The sequence below is a fragment of the Crotalus tigris genome, unplaced genomic scaffold (assembly GCF_016545835.1).
Source record: "Crotalus tigris isolate CLP2741 ecotype Arizona unplaced genomic scaffold, ASM1654583v1 scf7180000017939.2460400, whole genome shotgun sequence".
Classification (NCBI taxonomy): domain Eukaryota; kingdom Metazoa; phylum Chordata; class Lepidosauria; order Squamata; family Viperidae; genus Crotalus; species Crotalus tigris.
The window spans coordinates 492,139-513,584 of NW_024096731.1; positions in this window are offsets into that span (position 1 = coordinate 492,139).

Genomic DNA, 21,446 nt, shown 5'->3' on the forward strand with positions numbered 1-21,446 from the left:
AAATGGAAATTGTAGCATTAGATAAGAAGAAGCAGAAAACCCTGGATATCAATGCCAAACTGTCATTGTCTCCCCACATTAGACATACTGTAGCCTACCTTTCATCTCCTCCCCTCCCCCATCACAGATCATTGCATGCATGTGCTGGGGCTGACAGGAACTGTAATTTCTGTAAAAAGAAGGCATAACAAAGAGATCAAAATGATTAGGGGACTGGAGGCTAAAACATATAAGGAATGTTTTTGCTGGAATTAGGTATGAAGAGAAGGATGGGGGGGGGGACATGATAGCAGTGTTCCAATATTTCAGGGGTTGCCACAAAGAAGAGGGAGTCAGGCTATTCTCCAAAGCACCTGAAGGCAGGACAAGAAGCAACAGATAGAAACTAATCAAGGAGAGATTAGAACTAAGGAGAAATTTCCTGACCATTAGAATAATTAATCAGTGGAACAACCTGCCTCCAGAAGCTGTGAATGCTCCAACACTGGAAGTTTTTAAGACGAGATTGGACAGCATTTGTCTGAAATGGTATAGGGTTTCCTGCCTGAGCAGGGGGTTCAACTAGATGACCTCCAAGGTCTCTTCCAACTTTATTATTATTGTTGCTGTTGTTGTTGTTATTCCTTACACAGAAATATATTTTCCTCCTATAATACATGTTTTTAATTCTTAAAAAAAAAAACCCTCAACAAAAAAGTTCTTTGACATGACCATTGGCGTTCAGCAGCTGGAGTGGTCCTCATGGCTGAACATCAAATATAAAAGCAGCAGGGGTTGAATTTTGGACCATACCAATTCAAGTTGTAGTGAGGAACTGCCTTTACGAACGCCGTCTTTCACTTAGTGATGGTGGATGTGAACGTACAACCTTTTTGTTTAGTAAACTAAAACTATCCTGGGTAATCATCTAACAAAGTTCTCTTATTTCTGCGGGTATTTGGAAACACCTTCTCCAGTGTGCAGTTTTGACGTGGTATAATCAGAATAATGACACTTTCTTCCACAGAAACAGAGTTACCTCAATTGAACTGTCATTACTAAGAATGCGCTAGTAGTGCCAGTTTTCTTGATCAGTTTCCAACCACGAAACAAGTCAAACTGAGGCTGGAGAAAGGCAAGCTGGGAAGTGGCTGGCAGGAAGAGAGTGTTTTACTGAGTTGCAAGGGAGGAGGGTGAGTAGATATGCTTAGGGCCAACGGATACGGACAAGGCTTATTGTGCCAAGAAGAAACAGCTGTACTGTGCAAGCGCCATGGACATGCCATCTGTACAATGTGTTCCATTTCAGCTTTACAGGAAAGCATCAAGTCAACCTTTCAGCAGAAATGGATTTCCAATAAGAGAGGGAGATGGTTCTCATACCACTTTCAATCAGGCCACAATTAAACCATTGTCCCAGGAGTTAATGAGACCAGATGATGGATAGAAAATAAAAGGGTACCATTTTCTCTTTGGGCATCAAATACATTATCCAAATTTGCATAGGGGGAAAAAAAAGGTTGATGAATAAGGATTGAAGGAGGTCTGTGAGCCTACGCACATACTTCCCATATTCTAACTGCATTATCTTCCTGGTCTGATGGGGAAGCCTTTAACAAACCAAAGCAGAAGAAATAGCAACTTGGTTTGAAACTAACTGGGAGGCCATCTGAGATGACAAGAAAGCTGGGTAGTTTTGAGATACACAAAAAAGGTTCAGGCAGAGAGGTTTTGTTCATAATTCAGACTGATCCTGGCATTAGGGTAGTCTAGATTCTGGGAAAATGCTACTTTTCTTTACAACCATCACAATGAAAAAATGCTACTTTTCTTTACAACCATCACAATGAAAAAATGGCAATGAAGTGACCTCTAATATAAAGAAAAGGAATCTCTCTTTTTTCCCCACCACCCCCTCTCCCCCTCCCTCTCCCCCCCAGATTGTCTCAGGAGGCCCCTACAATAGTTCCAAAAGTCAAGGTGGCAACCAGAACAAAGTAATTAAAACTCCACTTATTTTTTTCTATGTACTGCATGAGCAATGCACATAAACAATGGGCAAATCTTGAAATGCATCATCGTGGCATAGCCATCATCTTGACTTTTGGGGGCCATTCTGGACATTCTTAGTACAGTTTTAGACTATAGCTCCCACTATTCTCCTACTTTATTATTATAGTCTCTTCTATGCTAACATTGTCTGTCACAATTTATCACTTTAAATACTTGCCCTTCAATTCTATTTTAAATGCAGACAAGAATTATCCTGCTACTAAGACATAAATAAATTTGTTTCCAGAGTCCTGGGAGTAACATAGGCTGAAAATGTCATAATTATTCCTTGGTAGCAATTCTAACCAAGACTGTGCAGAAATTGGTTCTGAAGGTTCATTGGAATCTCCAAATTAGCTTTATTAGTGGAGAGTCAAATCCAGTTGTTAAACTGAATCAAATGCCTCCAAATGATTCTCATGAGGCATATGCTTCGGATATGGTTTTTTAAATCAGTGTGGAACTTTGAATCAAGTAGATCAGTTTGATGGTTCAATTCAAAACATCAAGCCTAATCAGATCCACATTCTGAATCAGTACTAGTTGTTGAATCAGTTCTTCCAGATTGAATAATTTTCTCCCTGATCCACACAGGCCTAGTTTTAACTTCCAGATCCAACACACACTCACACAGAGAGATATATACACATACACAACAGTGATATTTTGTTCTTCATTCAAAAATGTTTATCACTGAATGACTACAAATCATGCAAAATGAATCAATGGACATAAATCCCCATAGAAATAGACAATAAATCCCCAAAGTCAGAAATAGACATTAATCCACGTACTAAATGTAAAGTTACTCCTTGAAACCAATTCACATATTCAGAGGTTTATAAAATGCGTAGTAATGAAATTACATATGGTAATATAAGGCATAGTTCTTTTCTTTCATACAAGGGCAATTTGGAAATAAACCTCCATTTGGTTATCAATGACAGACACTCGCAGATACAGAACTTTTATTATACACATTAGAAAACCATATTACATTACTTTTCGACATAATTGCCATTCAAATTGAGGCATTTGTCATAACGTCTTACAAGGTTTGAAATTCCTTCTGCAAAAAAATTCTCCCACCTGGGAATGAAGCCACCTTGTAACAGCATCGTGAAGTGCATTGTCATCATCGAAGCGGTGCGACGCAAGCCACTGTTTCATATGCCTAAAAAGGTGGTAGTCGCTCGGTGCCAAATCTGGGCTACAGAGGGGTGATCAAAAAACATCCCAACAGAAGCGCTTCAAAAGCTTTTGGGTGTGTCTAGTGATGTACAGGGGAGCATTAACGTGACCCAACACCACTCCAGAAGTCAGCATGCCCTGACGCTTCTTATGGATGGCTCGTCTGAGTTTTTGTAACATTTCACAGTAGACTTCTGAACTGATGGTCAAACAACTCTCCACGAAGTTAACTATCCGTACTCATTTGGCATCCCAGAATACTGTTGCTATAACCTTTTCTGGCACATAATGTTTGCAGATCTCATCACTGGTCACAATTATGTTAAAAAATTGTTCTCCTTCCTCAGCATAATGCATGAGACATTCCAAAGCAGAACCCATTCAGTGTCTTTTGTGCTCCTCAGAAAGGAGTTTTGGTACCCAACAAGCACAGAACTTGAGGTATCCCAAATTTTCTGTCACCACCTCATGCAAAACAGACCTAGAAATTTGGGGAAAGCGTAAAGAAAGTGCAGATATTGTGAACCAACAGACTTCACAGACCTTTTTGTCAATTTCCTGCACGAGTTCATCGCTGACTACAGATGGGCGGCCACTTCTTGCTTCATCATGCATGTCAGTTCATTTATCTTTAAACATAGGACACCATTGATGTATGACACCTTCACTCACCATGTTTGGTCTGTAAACATTACACAGTTCATGATGAATCGCAGCTGCTGAATGTTTTTTCCCACACAGGAATCGTATTACTGCAGGCACTTCACATTTGGCAGGATTTTCTATGGCAGGGTTCATTTTCAATCAACCCAGCAGACGAGCCAATTGCAACACAAACTTCTCCTTTTCTTCTCACTGTCTGCTGAACTACTGCTCCATAGAATGGGCGTCACTATCCCTGCCTATTTCTCACATACACTCAAACGGAGGTTTATTTCTGAATTGCTATTGTATTTCTATCCCTGCTTTTTCTAGAGCGTTCAGAGCATATTCTCAGAATGCATCTTTTATTCCATAGGGAGATGTAATACTTTTAAAATACTTTTAGAAACTAATATATTTTTTATTATTTTCCAGTGTTTCTCAACCTAGGCAATTTGAAGATGCCTGGACTTCAACTCCCATGCTGGCTGGGGAATTCTGGGATTTGAAGTCCACACATCTTCAAGTTGCCAAAGTTGAGAAACACAGTTTTAGACAATAAAGCTTAAAAGGGTGATTTATTATTTTTACACATTTGCTAAACTGCAGCTTGTAGTCATCAACAACTGCATCCAAGAGAGAAAATGAGCTTCACTGGACATTGTTGGCTTCTTTGCATCTCATTATTTACAGGTAACTACCCCAGAAAAATATGCCTTCTTCTTCCATGGAGGTGAGAGGGGCACAGATGCACAGAGGGAAGAGCCAAATTGAATGAAACATTCTTAGAAGCTCTGGCAACCGGTTGATTCATTAAGTCGAATGAATGAATGAATGCAGGCAACTGTCCACCACTGAGATTTAAAACAACACATACATTGACAGCTGTGGTGAAAAATTTATTTCTTCCCTACTAAAATGCAAGGAGCCAGAATTTGTGTGAAGAAAAATGGCCCTGCCAATGCAAAAATGAATAACTCTTTCATCTTCCAGCCTTTCTCCATTCCTTCCAGCTTATTGTCCAATTGTGTGTTGGACTATTAAGAGGTACAGCCCCCCCCCCCACCCCATCTAGCTAGAAAAACATGGTCCAGTCTTATGAAAAAAACAAAACTTGCAATGGTGACTAGGTAAATAGGAGCATGCTGGACTTATATCAAAAGCTGGAAATTAAACCAAAAGCAATTTTACCTGTAGGGAAGGTTATTACAGGTAGTCCTCAACTTACAATCACAATTGAGCCTCAGATTTCTCCTACTAAACAAAACATTTGTTAAGTGAATTATGCCCCCTTTTTATGACTTTTCTTGCCACCACTAGTAAGTGAATCACTGACATTATTAAATTAGTAACACGGCGGTTAAGTGAACCCAGCTTCTCCATTGACTTTGCTTGTCAGAAGGTCACAAAAGAGGATCACGTGACCCAGGGACACACTGCGACCATCACAAATGTGAGTTGGTTTCCAAGCTTCTGAATTTTGATCACCTGACCATGGGGATGCTGAAACGGTCATAAGTGTGAAAAATGGCCCTAAGCCATTTTTTTTCAATCCTGTTGTAACTTTGAACGGTCACTAAATGAACTGTTGTAAGCCGAGGACTGCCTGTACTGAAAATGAAAAGTCATCAGGTTTATCAAAGTCACTCCATGTTTAAGAAAACAACAAATCAGAAACAGTCTCTTACAGATGTAACATATTTCTAAAATCCAATACATACAAATACTAAACTAAACCAATTAGGTTTGTTAATATGCTAGCTATCATTTGTTTTGGCATAGAATCCCACAGAGCAGTTTTATTCTCATTCTCTTTCAGGCTTCCTTCTTCCTGGCTAGACCTCCAATCTGCTTCTCTCAGCTTTTCCTCATCAGAGTCCTTCCAAACATGACTTACCCACAGCAACCACCTCACTAGTACAATTTGCACCTGGGAGTTTGGAACAATACATCTTCAGAGTACAATGTACAAACTGGATAGTTCTCACTGTACCCATCAAAAAAGTGTGTTTTCAGTTTAACAAAAGTGAAATGTGTCTAGGAAAAAAGCGAGGCTGTCATACACAATAGAGAAACTGACAGATTTTTTTTACTCATTCCAACCTGCCTAACTTGTAATCCGTTAAAGCAAGCTCTGCTTCTCTTATCTTCAAAGCTCACCCTAATGGTTTCTCCTCAACCACCTGGGTTCAAACTATCTGTGACATAAATGTCCAGCTTTGTTATATTATTCCTGCTATTCTTTTCAGGGTTTCCTTTATCATATCAGTATCAAAATAAAGGTTTCCCTGTCCAGTCATGTCCAACTCTAGGGTGCGGTGCTCATTTCTGTTTCCTGAACCAGTGTTGTCTAGTATAGTATTATTTTAACTGGAGTCATAGTTTTAAGGCAGGCTAATTCAGACAAAGCATTGGGATGATAATTTAAACCTGCCTTAGAAGGATCCATGGAAGATAACTGTGTCTTCTATAGATCAAGGGACATACCTCCATTTGATGGTATCTTCCTCTGCTTGAGAAGCTATCTGGTTCAACTTTAAAAAAAAAAAAGACAACTTCTTTTGAAAAAAGAAAGTGAAGAAGCAGCATGTAAGGTTCCTTTCCACAATTATTGCCTTGAAATTAAATTGTGTGGGCTCAAAATTACCTAATTCCAGTTTTGGCCAGTTGATATTTATTGTATTGTTATTTGGATTGTAATGATTATTTCAATCTTGGAGACTATGCAGAAAAGAAGTAGGTTACACTATGTAAATTGATATCCTCTTTCATTTATTCATTAGTGATGCATTTCCTCATTGGGGTCACTGTATAAACCACTGGAATAGCATGACTTAAGTTATTGGAATATTGGAATAATTTTGTCTCCTACTATTCATTTCATTTAATTAAAACAAAGATATGGTTCCAAAAGATATATGTCAGTGAATAGACAATTAGAATTGCTGAAGTGATACAATGAATGTTCAATATGACATTATTAAAAGATAATACATAGCAAGCAAATTATACAGAATTGTTTTTATGATATGACAAAAGTATAAATCTTTGAGCTTAATGCCAAAATCTCCACTATGTTATTATTTATAAATACTAAGAGAAAAGAAAAAGAAAAAGGGGGAAAGAGAGTTTTTTTAATGAGCTATGCCTTCTATTACAAGTAGTCCTTACTTAACAATAGTAAATGAGACTGGAATTTCCATCCCTAAGCAATGTGGTCATAAAATGCAAAGTCATGTGACTGCAGGACTTAGCTACAACAGTTCCAGCTGTCCCTGGTTACTATCATCAAGTAATAACCTATGCAGATAATTAAGCAAGGACTTTATGTGATTGTGACTTCTGACTTCCTGCCAGCTTCCCCAGTGACTTTCCTTGTGGAAAGGTGTCACTGAAGATCACAAATCATGATCATGTAAGATAGACATGTCAAACTCGTGACGTCATGTGACATCGCGAGACGTATCTGGACAGTTTTGCCATTGCTGGCAATGGGGTGGGTGCATTAACACCCCTGATGCAGGATGTTATGATAATCAGGAATCCAGGCCAGTGGCCATACACCTAGATCATGGTCACATGACTGTAAGGCCTGCAACAATAGCATAACTATTCCTAGTTCAATGCCATTGCAAGTTTGAATGGTCACTGAATGAGTAATCGTTAAACAAAAACTACTCTTGGTCATCAGTTATTTATCTGCATACACATAACAGTGAAGGAGGAGACTGAAATATTGCATACAATTTCAGCACTGTACTCTTGTGGATTTGTGCAACTATGCATGTGACAACCTGAGAATGTCAGTTTGTTCATAATAGCAATGTTGTCACTCCCTTGATTATCAACAGGTCCCACTATGTTGGCAATAAGTGCAACTTCCAAGCAGCCATAGCTGGCAAAACTAAAAGCTGGCTTCATCAAACCTTGGTGAAAAAATAAATATATGTTGAATTAAAAACAGGTTCTGCATTTACAGTCATCTGCCCCTAGCTTTTGATGCAAACCACATAGACAGAGCCAGACAAAATCAAATATCAGCTTGGACGAGGAGGGGAGAAGGGAGGGGGAGGGGGAGAAGGAAGATTTACATTTATATGCTGCCTGACTTCTAGAAACTCTGGACAGTTGCACAGACAGACAGACAGATAGACAGACAGACAGACGTATTGCAGTAAGTCAGTTGCACTGTCGCTTTTTCTCTGGTTTGTTTCCATGAAGAAGTTTGCATTGGCAGATAAGACTTATTAGAAGCAGCCATTCTCTATGTGTTGGACTACAAGTCCCATAGCTTCAAGTGATGCTGGTGATGGATCTAGTGATTCCTGATTTGGTCAAGCCTAGAGTGGAAGGCTTTCTTTCTTGCATCTTTTACACTTTTCCTCTGTGTCTTGTCTTTCTCTATTGATGACACAGAGACATAAAAATGTATCTAACATAACTACATTTTTTAAAAGGCACATATTTATTTTAGCTGTTCTGTTTGCACTTTCTTGCAGCCCTCAGTGTGATTTTTTTTCATATTTGGTTTTTAGAAAAAGAAATCCAAAGCAAATACTGTGTAGACCAAAGACCTAATATTAAACTTTATAACAAGTAGGCATCACTTTCCTCTTAGGGCTTAAACTTAAATGGTTAATATTTGAAATGCTTTCTGGTTTTCAGTTTAATCATTCACATTTTACGTGTGCAACTTTAAATTTTTAAGTGTAACTTTATGTTTCAGCAGTGTGTAGGCATCCCTATGGGGAGGTTTGCTTTGTTTTAAGAGTACCTGTTTAATTACATATTCCAGAACTTCTTAGATATTACATTTTACATCAATAACCAAATAATCAAACATTAAATATTGACTAAAGAAACTAAATTTGACTGGATTTTGAACAGAGATGTTATTAAAGAAATCATAGATAATGGTTTTTTTCTAAGTGGTACATTTTTTAAGAAAGTCCACTTTTTGCAGATTTTGCAAAATGCATTTTTCTAATCACTTTTTTGAGATAATGAGTATTTAGTGTATGTATATCTGTATAAATCACACAAAGTGCAGAAAAATATTAAAAAGCAATAAGTCAAATAAATTAAATGCATTTGTAAGAAAAAGAAAATATAGCTAAAACTAGTTTGCACAACACCATTTGCTATACGTCTCCATTTTTTCCTGTCCTTGAAACCATCTTAACATGTGCCACATCTATCCATCACTTCAAATTTTGCTTTTTGTTCTTTAAACTCCTTTCCTGTCTCTGTTTTCAAAATCTCATCAATTCCATCCAACATGTCTTCCGTGGTCACCCCATTCTTCTCCATCCATTCCTTCTTCATTTATATATTTCTTTTGCACTTTTATCATAATTCACCCTATGACCAAATCAGCCCAATGTATTTCTTTTATACTGGTCACTTCCTTTTGTATTCATTCCATATTCATTCAGTCCCCATCTACTCTTGACCTTCTGTCTTCTAGTTTTAAAACACAAACATACACACACAGCTTAATTACCCAATTGCACTGCATTCATCTTCCTTTTTTATATATACTTTATTAAATTTCTCCAATAGAAAAAAATACAAAAAGATCCAAAAATAATTAAGAAAAAGGATAGGGAAGAGAAAACACAAAGGAATAAAAAAAATGAAAAGATATAAAGAAAAAATAGCTTCCAATTTTTTTAATATAGTTACAGAAATAAAATACATTAACCTTTTGATCTATAATTCAATAGTATTCAATATTTCTATAATTATAAACATTTCTAATTATCAAAACCTAAAATGCATGCAACATTTCTTTTGATTTCTAGCAAAAAAAATCCAAACATGATTTCAACAAGATTTCAATGTAGAAACAAAGTTAGATAAAGTATTCTTTAATCAGGTTGTTAATTTTGTCATCTCAGCTAGCTCCATTTACTTCACCAGCCAGTTGTCCATTATGGGGACCTGTATAACTTTCTATCTCTGTGTATATGCATTCAACTTCCTTTTACATTTTGACAGATCTAATTCTCACTTCCACGTAACAAACATGTTCTTATATACAGACTTTTCTGCTTCCTTCAACAAACATTCATTCCTTGTAATAAACCAACTATCAAATATCAACAACATTTCTATCTGTATCTGTTATCTGTACTTATAATAAATGAAAGCCAACATGCTGTAGTGGTTAAGACAGTGAACTAAAAATACAGAGATATACAATAAACAAACAGTGAAAGTGATTGTGAATGGAGACTATACTGAAAATTTTGAGATAAGAAAAGGCACAAGGCAAGGATGTCCATTATCTCTATTGTTATTTATTTTCACTTTGGAAGTTCTAATAGAAATATTAGACAAGATATAGAAATTAAAGGACTAGAAATAAAAGGCAAAACATATAAATTACAAGCATTTACTGATGATTTGGTATTTATTTTAGAAGAACCTTTGGAGATGATTCCTAAACTATTGGGAAAGACAAAACAATACAGAGAAATGGCAGGATTGAAAATAAAGAGAAAAAAACTAAAGTAATAGTTAAAACCTTACAGATAAGCAAAAAAAACAAATGTCGGAAAAAACAGAATTGCAAATAGTTAAAAAGGTCAAATATCTGGGAATATATTTAACAACAAGATGTTCAACGATAAAAGAATATAATTATACGAAACTATTAAATCAAATAAGATTGGATTTGGAAAAATGGAAAAACCATATTGAAATTGTCAATATTAGGAAGAATTGCTACAGTGAAAATGAACATACTACCAAAAATCTTATTCTTATTCCAAACAATACCTATAAAACTTGAGAAAAAATTCTTTGAAGACTTAAATTTATTAATCTTGAAATTTATTTGGCAAGAAAAGAAAGCTAGAATTAAGATGAAAATGTTACAAGATGCCAAGGAAAATGGAGGTCTTGGTTTACCAGAGTGGGTTTTATATTATCAAACATCTGCATTAACATGGGTAAGAGAATGGATAACTCTTAGAAATAAAAGGCTGTTATATCTGGAAGGGCATGATTTACAATTGAGGTGGCACACTTTTTTATGGTACGGGAAAAATAAAGTTCATAAATATTTCCAAAATCATTATATAAGAAATGCATTATTAACAACATGGGAAAAAATAAAATGTAAAATATATTTTGAAAATTCCAGGGTGGTAGTCAACAATGGAAGCATTTGTACACCCAAATTTAGTGAACTTTGAAAAAATCTGGACTTATAGGAAGGGAATTTAAAATCTAAACAAGAAATGGGAAATCAGGTATCAATTTATCATGATGGGCACATTTACAAATGCAACCTAGATATGATAAAGATGTTAGACTGTATGGATTTTATAAGGAACAAAGTGTGTTTGATAAGACATTGTTAACTTCTGATGAGAAACTAATTAAGAAAATGTATAATTTTCTATTAACTTTGAAAATGGAAAGCGAACAAGTGAAAGAAACAATGATAAGATGGGCGAAAATTTTTGGATACAATATGGAATTAGAAAAATGGCAAAATTTATGGGAAAGAAATTACAAACTGACAATGTCAATTTCCTACAAAGAAAATTTATATAAAATGTTTTATAAATGGCACTTGCCACCAGAAAGACTAGCAAAAATGTTCAAAAACATGTCAGATAGATGTTGGAAATGTAAACATAAGTCAGGCACTTATTATCATGTTTGGTGGACTTGTGACAAAGTAAAGAGTTATTGGGAAAAGATACATGCCTGGCTAGAAAAGATGTTGGGAGAACATGTAGATTTTAAACCTGAACTTTTTTTATTAGGTATAATGCCAGAAAAGATTAACAAACAAAGCATATATTTGATTTTGCATGTCACAACAGCGGCAGGAATTATATTTGCGCAATACTGGAAAAATGAAGGAATACCATCAGGTGAAGAAATAATTAAAAAAATACTAGAATGCACAGAGACGGATAGACTGACTATGAGACTGAAAAGAAAAGAAAAAAGAAAAGAAAAAGAAGAGACGGAATATTATCAAACTTGGGATTTATTTTATTGATGGCTAGAGGAAAGAATAAAGGATTAGGAATTAAATATGTATTAGCAAATGTAAACTCAGACAGCACATTTGTTGAAAAATTATTACTGAATGTATGGAAAAAAAACCAATAAAAACTTTTACAAAAAAAAAAAATACAGAGATCCAAGTTCTAGTCCTCCTTTAGATGAGGAAATTGGCCAGGTAACTTTGGACCAATCACTTTTTCTCAGCCATAGATTGGGATTTAAAAAAAAAAAAAAAACACTGGACAAGCATGGTAGATTACAGTCCATAGCCATAAGTGATGAAGCATCACCACTTAACAGACAGAATAAAATACAACATGAATAAGGGGAAAGTAAAAATAGAAAACAAGATGCAGAAATTAGCCAAGGCAGAAAAGAGATATAAACATATCCTACCTCCAAGAACTAGGACAAGACTTCAACAGCTTCACTTCACCTACCAAACATTAGCAGATATTTGGACATCTCAATACACTGGTGATCTAGAATCTCAGACTGGTAGATGACTTCATCCAGTAGTTTCATGAATAGGTGAATAAAACAAGAGAAAATTTGGCCTCCCCGCAAAGGAAAAGGATGGGGAGTGGTTAATTGACTGGAATTAAGCCTGAAGGAAGGAAAAGAACCGCCATAGAATGGTGCCCTCAAATCAAATCCCCAGTCCAGAATGATATCAGGTTGACAATATTGAAGGTTACCGAGAGACCAAGTAGCACAAAGATAAATGCACCACCTCCATCCCAGCTATGCCAGATGGTATTAATAAGCTCAACCAAAGTTGTCTATGTACTAAAACCCAGCATGAAAGCTCACTGAAATAGATCTAGATAAGAGATCTCTGACCTTTTTGGTTTGGTGGCCCGGAAAGGGAGGCAGGCACCATTACATGTGCATGCACACACAGAAATGGGCCACACGCAAGTGCATGCGCACGTGTAAATGGGTCTACATGAGCACAAGTGCCACAAATGGGGTAGCGCTAGCGCCGATGGGCTGCTCGGGGCAATGCTAGAGCTGGCGGGACGCTCGGGGTGGTGCTAGCACGAGTGTGGGGGCATTAGTGGGCTGCAGCCCACATGTTGGGAACCCCTGATCTAGATAAGCCATTTCCTCCATGGTTCTCAGCAGTTAATATATGACTACCTTCCTATATTAGATATAGGAAGGTATAGGAAGGAGATAAGAGAGGATATTTAAGATGTTTGAGCCCAGAAACAGACAGAGGACTCGATTATCATGGCATTAATCAGCTTTCTCTAATCTAACCCTTTAAAATAAGTGTTAAATTGCATGTCCTGTCTTTCTTAGACAGCATGGCTATTGAAACCACAAATCAAATATTCCACAATAACAAAGGGAAAGCAAAAGCATTATAATTTTCATTGCAGCTATTTAAGTGAAAGAGTTCAAGCCTAAGGAGCTCCACTGTATGTGTGTGTGCGCACATGTGCACATCCATGCATTTGTGTCTGTGTTTTCAATCTTTTGTTGCTGTCATTCTGAGTCCCCATCAACTCACTGGGAAAGGCAAAGGGCAAGATATATTCTTCCAAGAAGACACAGACAACAGATAGAAAAGCTGACTCTCCCTGTAACCTCTGTCTGGTCTCTCAGCAAAAGCTTTTAGATTTGTCACAAGTCACATGTCATCTCTACATTTTATTCATGTGAAGAAATATGATGAAATCTCCTCCAGGACAAAGTGACCCACATTTTACTTTCTACACAGCTGCAATGCGGATGTGAAAGTTTACCACACATATAGAATTGTGAGATTATCAGAGGTGGGAGACCCCACACACCCTATAGGGGATCCCCTGTGGCCAATGGCAAGTGGTGGATGGTGTGCAGAATTTGGTTCAAAAGCTCAGTTTCCTGAAAGTCACAAAAATGAGGCTTTCAATCTGGGCCTATGTCATTTATCACCAGAAGCTTATTTCAGCACACTTGTCTTCCATATACCCTTCCTCTCAGTTCTCAAAATAAGAAAACTAGGATAATTGAAGGGCATCATAGAATGAAAGGATTGGATCGAATCCAAACCCTTTGCTCCTCTGCACATCCAGCAGTCTACCACAATAATATTACAAGAGATGGCCAATCACCTATTTAAATACCTCCTATGAAATGGTGATGAGGTGCGGTAAGTCAGTGGCTTAAAATATGCCAGAGAAGCTCTATACTCCAGCGGTTCAAGGCCTACCACTATGTGATGGAGTGAGCTCCCATCACTTGCCTCAGCTCCTGTCAACCTAGCAGTTTGAAAGTATGTAGATAAATAGGTACCACTTTGCTGGGAATGTAATAATGTTCCAGGTTTCGCAGTACACTTTGTGCTGTGGCATGATGTCATGCTGGCCACATGATCATGGAAACATCTTCGGACAGCGCTGGCTCAAGGGCTTAGAGAAATGGAGATAAGCATGCTCTTTAAAGTCAGCTACAACTAACAGAGTAAAAACCCTCAGGGACTCCTTTACTTTTTGCCTTTGTGAAATGGTGTCTCCATGATTACCTAAGACTATCAGCTTCCCTATCATTTGAAGCTATTGATTTTTGTCCTGTCTTCTGGAAAGCTCTACATCAGTGGTTCTCAACCTGTGGGTCGGGACCCCATTAGGGGTCGAATGACCATTTCACAGGGGTCGCCAAACAACGCAGTCTGCCGTTTCCCCCCCCTTTTCCTTAGCTGTGCTACTCCCTTTTATTCTACTGGCTTTTGAAAGCCAATAGAATAGACTCTCTTGAATAGAGTCCAATTCTATTGGCTTTCAAAACCCAATAGGAATTGTCCTGCCCTGCTGAGCCCGCTAAAAGTCCCATTCTGCAAATGGTGCTGCACCAGTTGAGTAGTCCTCGACTTACGACAGGTTGAGTAGTCCTTGACTTATGACCGGTTAGGGGTCGCGGCATTAAAAAGGTTGAGAACCACTGCTCTACATGATAGTCTAGACCAGAGTCTTGTGAACTCCTCAGCTATATAGTTAAAGTTATCCTGGCAAGAGTTCACACATCTTACCTGGTTGTATTTGGATGACAGGGCCAGTAAGTTCAACTACAGTGAGAATAGCCCAGTGGCACCAAGGTGGATTAAGTGTGATCTGGGTACACACAAATCATACTCATAAGAGCTCATAATCTTATTTTGATATGTAATCCTGGTTAGGCAAGCAAAAGGAAAACATGGATCTACATTGTTGCTCTTCATCCCTAGTTGTCTTTTGTCAAGTTGCCTAGGAATTGTGACTCAAGTACAGTTAAACAATCCCAAGTTAGAGAAGAACTAATGTAGACACTTTTCATCACAGCGCATGTCTGGATCTATATAGCATGCACATTTCTATTCAGGTGTTTCAGTAAACATGTATCACACCTACATATCCAATTCTCCTACATGTGCACATTCTTGTGCAGGGGGTTGGACTAGAAGACCTCCAAGGTCCCTTCCAGACCTATGATTCTAAGATTTTAGTCTAGGATTGAGGACACCCAAATTCCAGACTGTCTTCAACCATGGAAACTTATTGGCTGACTTGAGGCCATTTGCGCTCTCTTTCTATCTATTTCCTTCTCCCTCTCTCTCCAACCTACCTCATAGGGTTGTTATTGAACTGATGAACTTACAATAGACCCTTGTGCAAACCTCCATGAGATCCTAACAAAGGATGTATATTTAATTAATTAAAAACCTTCCTACTTTTGTTATCACTAGAGCTCTTAAAATCCCCAACCAACAAGCTGATCGACAATTTTAAGAGCTGCATCCCAATTGTACTTGGAGCATGCCACATTGGGAAAAGGCTGGTATAGATTCTGTGAATGATTGAACCTTTATCAGACTGAAGAATTACACAGTAAGCCTAGAAGGTAGCTTTCCTCTTTTTTGCAAAGCTTTTAACTGAAGCCAAGCTGAATGCCACAAACAGCTTTTTTACGGGTTATGCTGCCTTCTGCTATGAGTGTAGAATTCTTGCTCACTTCTGTTTCTATCTCCAGCAGGCTATAGCAAAGATTCTGAACTTTTCGCCAGTCTTCTGCAAAGCCCCACAAGCCAAGAAAAAAAACCAGTCAATCTCAAAATTAATGAGTAGAATTTTCAATGAAGCCACAAATGGATTGGTTCTGCCCTGCAGCTACCTCCCCCCCAAGTTCATCCCTAAAACTCTGTTCAGCCCTTGAAAGCTAAAACAGTAGTCCAAAGTAATCCTGCTGCAGAATTTTACAATGAAAGCAAAAATCCTAGGCAGCTGTGAGTTATGAGGAACAGATGATCCTGATTAAAATTGCATTACTTTGGGGAAAGGTCTATACGGGGTGTGTGGGTGAAATTAATCCAAAATTAATAAGCATCACTTTTTGTTTAAATTGTTGAATGGGACTAACCAAGTTCACAATCTGCCAGTGAGGCTTAATAAAATGCATCTGCAATGACCACTTAAGTAAATGCTCCATGACTTGCTTGGCCAATCAGATCAAGCAATAAGGAGGGCCAATAAAATCAAGCAGATCAAGCAATAAGGAGGGCCAATAAAAGGAAAGTCAATGAGGGCAATGGGAAAAGAAAAATCACATGGTTATTCCTGCCGGGTCAATAAACAATACAGGTAGTCCTCGACTTACGACCACAATTGAGCCCAAAATTTCTGTTATTAAATGAGAATTTATTAAGTGAGTTTTGCCCGATTTTACAATCTTTCTTGTCCTAGTTATTAAGTGAATCAATGTAGCTGATAAATTAGTAACACAGTTGTTAAGTGAATCTGGCTTCCCCATTGACTTTGTTTGTCAGAAGGTCACAAAAGGTGATCACGCAACCTCGGAACACAGCAACAGTGATAAAAATGAGTCAGTTGTCAAGCATCTGAATTTTGATCACATGATCATGGGGATGCTTCAAAGGTCGTACCTGTGAAAAACGGTCATAAATCACTTTTTCCCGGTGCCGTTGTAACTTTGAATGATCACTAAATGATCATTCATTGTAAGTCGAGGACTATCTGTATCATAAATATTCCATGGAGAGTGATTTTTTTAATATATAAATAAAGGAAGAAATCATCAGCTATCACAGGATGCTAATTTGGCTGTAACAATTAAAATCAATTAATATCCTGTGCAATTTCACCCAAAAGTGCAGATATTCTACATAATGTAGTTTTGGCATTCAGCAACAAAAGACTGCTTTTTTTTTAACCTGTGATGTATCTTCTTTGAATAGAAGAACAAGATCCCCATCTGTAGCCTGATCAGAGTTGATAGGAAAAGATAGACTTTTTAGAAATGACTGGCAATAGCAATTTCCCATGTCAGTCATGGCGTCATCTCCTAGGGCATCTCACTCTGTTCTTTTGCTAATAAATATGATTTAAAACCTGATTTTCCACCCCTTCTTCTGACACTCCCCCCTTCCTGCCCCCTCCCCCAACCAGAAATAAGGCATATTAATTTTTTCAAGCTGCCTCACCCTCCAGGCTCTTGTCAATCTTTTATTCTAGTATGTTAGTACTTGGCACATTTTATGCTGATAGACCTTCCTGGCAGTTCAAAGACTGCACGGTAGCATGTTAGTAAGACAGACTGGCTGCTGGGACCCAAATTCCAGAGAAAACTCTCAGATGCAGCTGATCACTCTGAATAGGCCTCACCTTCTTCTCGATTTAGTTTTGCTAGTAGTAGCTGGTTGTGAGTAGAAGTCATTTTTATAGCTCCTCTCATGCTGAAAAATGATGCTGTGTTGGGACACCTAGGGAAATTTGGAACCATGGTGGCTCACTGCTTTCTCTTGCAGGTTGCTGCAGGTTGCTCTTCTTCAGAGTTGCTGCTACAGGCTTCTAATGTTGAGGGGGGGCATCATTATTTTGTCAAGGACTCTCCTGAAACTGGAGTTGGGCTTTGCAACTTTGCAATCAGGGCATATGATGTCTTGTATAATGGAACACATGGATGACCGTGAGGAAAAGTGAGAAGAGATATTGCCTAGGAAGCAATCAAACAAGAGTGTTGTGATTCCATGCCAGCCTGTGATCCCAACAGCTGAGTCGGAGGAATCTGAGGAGGAGGTGGAGGAGGCATTTGAAGGGCCATCAGAGCCAGAGGGAGGCTCTGAAGTACAGGACTCACAGTTGGATGCAGAGCCTGGGCCCTCCAGTCATGTTTCTGATGAAGCTCAGCTGGGTGAGGAGCATGAATCAGACTTGGAAGAATCACAACAGATGGACTTGCTAATTGACGCACACAGGCGGCGTCAATTAGCCAGAGTAAGGCAACAGAGGTCAATGAGGCACCTCTAAAGTAAGAAGAAACGGCAAGGGGAGGCACTGTCTTAGGACTAATTAAAGGGAGGAGGTGTGGGTGGTGCTGGTTGCTGAAGGCAACCGTTTAAAAACTACGTCTTGGAATCTTGATCTGTGACTTCTCTTGTGATTTCTTGTTTGTTTTTCATCGTGCTCTTATGGACTTGAGTTTGCTGTATTTGACAGGTTTGTCTACAATATTAAAAGGGGTTTTTGTTTGCAAGTCTCCAGCCTATTGCAGCTGCAGGGGTTTGGTCCTTGTGAAGTTAACAAGGACGGCAATAGGCTGGAACAGAACAGAGAGAGGCAGTTGCTCGCAATCACTTAATGGTCAGAGAAAATGAAATAAGGAAAAAACCCATTCTAATAAAGCAAGAAATTAAAAGCGGGGAGCAAGAAATTTGTATTTTCAGATTTGCAGGATTCTGCTAATCTAGCCTTGGAATAAAATAGATTTAGTGTCATGGTTCCGATAGACGAGACCAGTAAAAGCAGAACTCCAAGGCAATAGGTTTCCTTAAAGGACATATTTATTGGCTACAAAGTATCGGCATAGTCAAAAGTGAAACCAAGTCTGAAGTTCCCTCCCAAGCATTACAATGTTACAAAGTTGAACTTCCCACTCCAGCACTATGTCATTATCCACATTCCCCAATAGAATACTTTGGCGGACTTTCTAACAGAAGACTCAGCAATGACCTTGGTTCCCACGGGACAATTTATTCTTTAGTCTAACCTTAAAACCACTCATGCCCCCTCCCAGTACTGTGGCAACCGAAAATAGAGCAAAAATGGCTTCAGCCAGGATCGTTGCAGTGTTGACATCTAGCTTATCTAGCCATGTGTCTAGTTTACTTAAGACTTAAGAATTCTTTATTGGCCAAGCGAGATTGGACACACAAGGAATTTGTCTCTGGTGCATAAGCTCTCAGTGTACACACAAGCAATAAGTGATAAGTGATAACAAGAAGGGTTGACAACTTATCTGGTCTGGTTTAGTCTAATCTGGTCCGGCCTGGTATTGTCTTGTCCTGTCTTATTCTCCTTCTCTCCCTCCCACCTTTCTGCTTAGAAAAAATAGCTGCTACAAACTCCACATAGGCATCAGGGAGGGAGTCAGCCAGCTCAGCTCCATCCAGTCACTCTGATTCTATCCTGAATTAAGGGACTATAGGATTGTAAAAAGGGAGGTTTTTTTTTACAGTACCCTCAAGTGACCCCTGGTCACGGCCTAGGCAAGTGACTACAATTTTCTTGGCAAGGTTTTTCAGAATTGGTTTGGTACTGCCTTCTTCTCAAGGCTGAGAGAAAGTGACTGGCCCAGAATCCTCCAGATGGTTTCATGCCTAAGGTGAAACTAGAACTCACAGTCTCCTGGTTTCTAGCCTCATACCTTAACCACTACCCCAAACTGTCTCTCCAATCTGCAATACAGATTATATTCGTTTCTCCCTCTCCCTTCTTTTTGATTAACAGAGCTCCAAAATCAGAGTACTTTCATTTTAAAATCTTTATAGAAAATTTTATTATGCAGAGAAATAGAGTTCCATCAACCCACTTTTGATTCTGTCTCTAGCTACCGCTAGCACTCACCTAAATCCAATAGTGACTTGAAGCCATATCTCAGCATGTTGCTACCAAGAAAATGTAGGTCTCAAATGGAAAAAAATAGTGCCATTAGAGAAGGAATCGTGTGCAGAGGTTCGGCGTCTCAAAGTAAAATAAATAAGTGAAGCCCTCAAACAAAACAGAGCAGGCTTAATGCTTTTTGAAGTGCAATATGCATCACAATCGCATAGCTTTTTCCTAAGAATAATTGAAGCATGGGAAGCAATGCCAATTATCATTTATCAGGCCCACCCTTTGACCTCAGAGTATTATACAGAATTGGCCTCTACAAGATCCCTATTTCCAAAGTGTAAAATGCATTGCTGGCTCCACATCCATTGCTTAACGGCTGACCTTTAAAATAGCATCACAAACTCAAAATAGCTCAGAGCCTATCCAACTCCAGGATCTCCTGCTCCAAAGTGAATCTGCCCATGCTATGAGATCTGGGAGAGGTCCTGTTGAGGTCCACCTTCAAAGGAATTCCACCCACAGGGGCTACAGAGCATAGCTTAATCAGCAGCAGTAACACGCTTCCTGTGGAAAAGCTTACCATCACATATAATTGCCTTTTTCCCCACTAGGTTTCCAAAAGAGATGAACAGTTGGCACTAAAAAAGAGCATCGGAGAAATGTTAACCTTTTTATGACTGTCTATCTCAGTGTTTCTCAACCTTGACAATTTTAAGGCATGTGGACTTCAACTCCCAGAATTCCACAGCCAGCATTGCTGGCTGTGGAATTCTGGGAGTTGAAGTCCACATGCCTTAAAATTGTCAAGGTTGAGGAACACTGTAATCTGCTGTCTAACCAAATTGCAATATATCTATTCATTGTCCCCATTTTGATTCTTTTACCATTTCTTTTTCTTCAACGCTCCTTTGGCTTTCTTCTCCAACTCTTCTTCAGCTAGTAGAAGAATTCTGTAGCAAATTAAAAAGGACTCTTTTTTAAAAAAAAGCCTCCACTTGAGGGAAAGGAAGAGAAGGAGGACCACTTTTTTTTTCTCCCTACTTCAGTCGCAACTTTTGTTGAATATTGATTGCCGAGCTTTGATTATTCTGGAAGTGAGCAGGAAGGTGAAAATGAATTTCATGACACTGTTTAACTGGAAGCACAAGAACTTGTGTCTGGACTAGTTGTCAATTCTCGCCGCTTTGGAGCAGGTTTCCCTTGTGCCACTCAGACATGTCTAGCTCGCAATGTGCCAATGTCCAAAACTGAAGGCCTGCTGCCACCCTCTGCAGCAGCCAAAGAGGACACAGTTGGAAGATGTGGTATTTGTGGGTCTCTCTTCAGGATTCCGGCACTCCTGCACAAGGGGAGTTTCTAGAAGGACCCAGAGGATAAAAACGATTAAGAAGAAGGATCAATAATTGCAGTTGTTCGGTACTCACTAATGTGCATACTTAACTGCAACCTTGCTTATACAAAACTATGTATAGATTTAAATTGCATTTTCAGATTCGGTATTGGTGTACATAGCAAAAAGCTATAGCAGGGGTAGGCAACCTTGGCTCTTTTATGACTCGTGGACTTCAACTCCCAGACTTCCTGAGCCAGCATGGAATTGAAGTCCACGAGTCATAAAAGAGCCAAGGTTGCCTACCCCTGAGCTATACATTCTGCAGCCTTTATTCTTATGGAAAG